The sequence below is a fragment of the Neopelma chrysocephalum genome, unplaced genomic scaffold, assembly GCF_003984885.1.
Source record: "Neopelma chrysocephalum unplaced genomic scaffold, ASM398488v2 Primary Assembly neopelma1_96217, whole genome shotgun sequence".
In the NCBI taxonomy this organism is placed as follows: Eukaryota; Metazoa; Chordata; class Aves; order Passeriformes; family Pipridae; genus Neopelma; species Neopelma chrysocephalum.
The window spans coordinates 1-5,228 of record NW_020924866.1 but is presented as its reverse complement, the minus strand read 5'-3'; the positions used below and the strand labels follow the sequence as shown (position 1 = coordinate 5,228).

The 5,228-nt window shown below is 64.6% G+C and overlaps 2 long non-coding RNA genes across 2 annotated transcripts; both read right to left on the bottom strand.

Annotated features, from left to right (window-relative positions):
* Window positions 1-2,205: 2,205 nt before the first annotated feature.
* LOC113981171 lies at window positions 2,206-2,726 on the bottom strand. The gene is made up of 3 exons (XR_003538344.1): window positions 2,675-2,726; window positions 2,413-2,469; window positions 2,206-2,264 (listed from the first exon to the last, which is right to left on the bottom strand). It is a non-coding gene; the product is annotated as an uncharacterized LOC113981171 (long non-coding RNA).
* An 871-nt stretch (window positions 2,727-3,597) lies between these two features.
* On the bottom strand, window positions 3,598-4,298 carry LOC113981170. The gene is made up of 3 exons (XR_003538343.1): window positions 4,219-4,298; window positions 3,910-4,047; window positions 3,598-3,699 (listed from the first exon to the last, which is right to left on the bottom strand). It is a non-coding gene; the product is annotated as an uncharacterized LOC113981170 (long non-coding RNA).
* Window positions 4,299-5,228: the final 930 nt, after the last annotated feature.

Below are 5,228 nucleotides of genomic sequence, written 5' to 3'. Positions count from 1 at the left end.
AACACTCCAGTTGCTGTGTGCTCAGCTGTGGCCAGCAGCTGATGTCCAGTCCATTGGGGAAGTGCAGGGGACAGGGAGAAGTCTGGGATGAGAAGCTGCTCTGTGTCTCCCATGAAGGTGCCACCCGCCTGAAGGAGCAGCCAAGAGAAGTGCTGGAAGCAGAGACGTTCTGCCAGTTTCTGCTCTCAGGTGGACACAGGGCCCACTTGTTGCCAGGGGTCTCGGAGATTGGATCCAGGAACAAGGCAGGGCCATGCACTGGTAGGAAATGGGCTCCAGCAGGACCAAAGGAGGAACGTCCAGCAGCAAAGTGTGAGCTGGTGAACTGGGCCATCTTTTCAGCAGACGCCACAGTGCTTCCTTGCCTCCATCCCTGAAGCTCTGCCACATGAGGCCCTGCTTTGCTTCAGCTTCTGCTGCTTCTTCCTTTGTTGCCCTCAAGTGCTGGACGTAGAGTTTAGAAGCCCATGCCCGTGTTTTGAAGGTGCCTGCGTGGAGGAGAGGTTGAGCAGCTGCAGCCCGAGGCTGGTGTCCCAGCAGAGTCTCTAAGGATGGCACCAATGGCGCTGGCTGGGGACAGCTGAGTGTGGAAGGCACGTCCAGCCTCAAGCAGGGCCATTGAAGTCAGTCAGGAGGACAGGCTGCAGCTGAAGCTGCCCAGGGTTGCTGTGAGGCTGGGGAGTCACTGGAAAGCTGTGGTGGCCACTTGGCCTGAAGCCTTTTGCCAAAGCGGGTGCAATTGTGCCCACAGTCTGGCCACTTTTGGCGTCCTGGCGGGTGTGGGTGCCTGGGTGAGGAGGCCCAGGCGTTGTGGGTGCTGCTGCTCCTGGGCAGCCTCTGGTGCTGTTGTGTGTGGGGCGCGGAGCCGCTTGGGCAGCAGCGAGTGCGCAGGCCTGCCCGAGGAGCCCAGCGCCCTGCCCGTGGTGGCAGCAGCTCTGCGGGCCCAGAGCTCTGGCTCAGCGGGGTGTCGGCCACAGCCCCGTGGCCTGGGCAGCCGCGGGGGCCCGGGCTGGCCGCCAGCCCTGCCCGTGCCACTGCCCCTGGCCGGCAGCACCCGGCAGACGTACCCCAGCAGGGCCCCCTTGCCCTCCTTGTCCCCAGCCAGGCCAGCCTGGCCCCCTTGGGGCTGTGCCCACCCTGCTGCTGAGGCCTCCAGGGCTTCTGCCACAGGGCTGGGAGATGCCTCGGGAAAGCACCAGAGCAGCCGGCTGGCAGGGAAGGAGGTGGTTGCCTGGGGGCTGCCTATGGCCTCTGCCCCCCAAGTCCTGGGGCCTTTTCCCTCCACCCTGCCCCTCGGGGCCTGTGCCCAGTCTGTCCCCTCGCAGCCTTCTGCCACCCACCCCCTCCCAGATTCCCCTCAAGGCTTCCCGCTCCCTTGTCCCATCAGGGCCTCCGCAGCACCTCACCCCTTCCTGGCCTCCCAGCGCCCCCTCCCCTGCGGCTCTCCCCCAGCCCCGCCAACCTGCCCGGCAGCGGCGCAGCCCTGAAGGGGCTCCAGAGGAGCCGCTCCAGAGGCACTTGGGAGCCCGGAGCAATCCAGCCAGCAACACACAGGCAGGACACAGACGCTGCTTCCTGCCTGGGGGAGGGCTTGTGGCCATCTCCAAGGACAAGGTCCTCAGGGATCCCCACAGCTCCAGCCTCTGCCCCTCCACTCTGCTGCAAGTGTTGAGGCTCCAGGAGAGCCACCAAAGGCCAAGGGGCTTCTGCTCCCTTTTGCTGGCACGCTGTACGTAAATGTTGTTGAGCACAGGGAGCCCTTTTCCCCTCTTCCCCAAGGCCCTGTGCACACTGGGCACCAAAAAAAAGCTCCTGGGCCTCTGTTTGTGATAACATGTTGGTTGTATTCCCATGCTGGGCTCAAAGGAGGTGCTTGCAGGGAAGAGGCATCTTCCCCACAGGCTCACGTGGCCCCAGGAGATGGAGCTTCCCTCATCAGTTCTCCACAGAGCTGCAGCAGCACAGGCAGACACTGCCCTGCGGAAAAGGCCGGGTCTTCCACGTCCTGCACAGCCAGTCTTGGAGCTGCTGGAATCTGGAGTAGGGAGCCGTCTGTACAGCTCTTTGCACGTAGCAGTGTTGAATTGCCAGGCCTGCCATGGCGAGTCTGATGTCACCTGTCACGCCTCTACGGGCTGGAAGAGGCAGGAATGGAGACTACCAGAATGGGAAGAATGGAGTTCTCCGTACAGCTCTGATGATGTGGAGCGTTTGAAGTGCCAGGTTTGAGACGGCAGGGCTGTCATCAGTCATGCCTTGAAGGGCTGGAAGAGAAAGGAAAGAGAGCCAAGGTGAGGCCAGGGGTGGGGGGACGCGAGGAGCCCCTCCTGCCCGGGCCATCCCAGGCAGCTCTTGCCATGGGCAGGAGGGAGCAGGGCCCAAGGGGATCAGCTGGAAGGTGCCTTCCCTCACCCTGGCAGATGAGCTGCAGCTCTGGCTGCTCCTGCTTCATGGACCTGGCGGCGATCCCTGGGAAGACAGAGGCTGTCAGGGCCCCAGAGGCACAGGTCCCCCCCATGGGGACGCCCCAGGGCTGGGCTGGCCCAGGGCGGCAGCAGGCCCCAGGCCACTCGGGGCTCCACATGCCCTGGGCCGCATCCTGCTGCCGCTGCAGCAGCCGGGGCTGGGGCCGAGCTGCAGCGGGGCGGGGAGGGACCCCGGCCTTGTGGCTCACCCAGGAACTTGATGGCCAGCTTTTGCAGGGGCTCCTCTGGGCTCTCCAGGTACGGCAGGGCCTGGCGCACGTACTGGCCCACTCGGCTCCTGTCCTTTTCCAGCTGCAAAGAGCGCCAGGGCAGGGAGGGAAGGCTCGGCTCAGGCTCTGCCCCTTGGCCGGGCGCTCCCTGCCCCCAGCACGGGGCTCCCCTGCCCGCAGAGCCCTGAGGCCCGGCCAGCAGCCGCTGGGGCCGGGCTTTGGGGGGAGCAGAGGGCTGGGTGCTCCTGGGGAGCCAGGGACTGGGGCTTTGGGGCCGTCCTTACCAGGCACTCGCCAAACCTCCAGGGCTGCTCCATGGTCACCAGGTGCTCAAGATCCCTCCACTTCAGGAACCTGGCTGCACCAAACAGTGCTTCCCGAGAGGCCTGCAGAGCAACAGAGAGCGGGCCATGGCACCGCAGCCCAGGGCACAGCACCCGCATCCCTGCACCAAGGCCAGGAGGAGGCTGCAGGCGACCGTGGGCCAGGGCAGGTGGCACAGCAGCCTCCTGCCATGGGGACACCAGAGCCCACAAGTCCTCACCTCTGCCACACGCTGGTTCTCATCGTGCCAGTTGAAGTAGAATGGCACCAGCCTCAGGTAGATGTGTGGCTTTAGGCTCTTGCTCCTCTCTGTTGCCTGCATCACCTCTCGGAAGAGGACCATGGAGAGCTGCTGCAGCTGGCTGTGCTCCTGCTGCAAAGGAAGAGTGAAAGACCTCAGCACAGGCTTCTCCAGGCCCACTGGGGCACAGGCCTGAAAAGACACTGGGCCCAAAGTTTCCTGGCAGCACTCAGTGCCCACGATGAGGGACATAGAGCCTTACATTGTCAAAGAGTGGCCGCAGAGCCTCAAGCAACTTCAGGGCAGTGGGGCTGGATATTTGGATGGTCTTCAAGTGCAGCACATTGATCAACGCAGAGAGGGTCATCTCAACCGCGTCTGTGTCTGCATCCTGCAGTAGCTCCAGGAGGCCTTCATTCAGGCTCCAGATGCTCTTAGCCTGTGTGGAAGACAATGCTGTGGTGCAGCCCCACGCTGCTGCTGCGGGGCCCAGAGGCCAAAGGCGCGTCTGAAAGGAGTCGGGCAGCTGAACGGGGAGGAGGAGAGCTGGGAGCAGCTGGCACAGCTGCCAAAGGCCAGCCAAGGCCAAGCTACTGCCTTGCACAGCCGCACGCTGCCGGCCCGGCTTCAGCCCCTGCCCCCTGCTCACCAGTGCGGGAGCCTTGCTGATCACCAGCAGGCCTCGGAGCGCCAGGCGACGCCTCTCGGGGCACTCACTGCGCAGGCGCCTTGAAATAATCTGCAGGACGCTGAGCCCACATTGTCTGGGGTTCAGGCAGTGCAGCACCTGAAAGGCAGGGAGCAGTGACGGGGTGCCCGGCCGGCAGGAGCCCGGACCCGCCCGGGGCTGGGCCCAGGCAGCAGCACAGGGTGCAGGCACCATCCCAGGCGGCTGCGGCTGTGAGAGGGCAGAGAGGGGGAGGCAGCTGGGCCAGGCAGCGCTCGCCATCAGGCTCACCTCCACCAGGAACACCAGGGCAGGCAGTTCCCACAGGGGCTCTTCCCTGCTGAGCCGCGGGAGCAGGTTGGCGGCGACGCTGCGGCAGAAGGAGTGCGAGACACGGCACAGCTCCCTGCAAGGGGGAATAAAGGCGCCAGAGACCCTGAGCCAGGTGGGCAAAGCTCTCCTGGGACTGACTCACACAGGCCTGATCTTTGGCCACCAGCCCGGGAGGGGACATGGGCGCTTTGGGAGGTGGCTCCTCCTGTGCAGCCGCCCCTCTCCGCCTTTGCCACTCTGCTCAGCCATCCCTGGCTGCCAAGGCCCTCTGGCCCAGCAGCACGGGCACTGTGTGGGGTGGCCTGTGCACAGGGCAGGAATGCCGGGGGCAGTGGGGAGAAAGGGCTCTCACCTGGCCAGCAGACCCACTGCATAGTGGTGGGTGTCAGCCTTGAGGAGCGTGTCCCAGCCACACTTGCGATGGATCACCATCACCACGTCCTCATCCAGCAGCTGGCGCAGCAGGGCTTTCACGGTCTGCACTGCAAACCTGTGTGCAGAGCACAGCCCAGGTCAGGCGCAGAGCCCCGGCCCCAGCCCCGAGGGCGTGGCAGGGAGAGAGGACTGGGATGGAGCACCTGTTGGGGTTGGGGGGAAGGCTGCGCTGCTCCCGGCATCGCCCCCAGAAGGTCTCGACCTCCTCTGACATCTCCTCTGTGCTGATGAAAACTTGGAAGAGCAGAGTCAGAAGGAGGCGGGGCAAATTGGTCTTCACTGCCCCTGGGCACCAGGGCAGCTGGAGGATCTCCCAGAGTGCCACAGTTGCCTGCCAAAGACAAAGCACCCAGAGACAGCTCTCAGGGCCCAGATGTCCATGTGGTAGGGCCCCAGCGTGGCAGGGAGAGGCCAGGGGAGACACAGGGGGATCCCCCGGCCTGCTGGCCCTGAACTTGCCCCTAAGCCAGGGTTGCAGCCTGGTGCCTGAGGCAGGGAGAAGCAGTGGTGAGGGAGGATGAAAAGGTATCCCA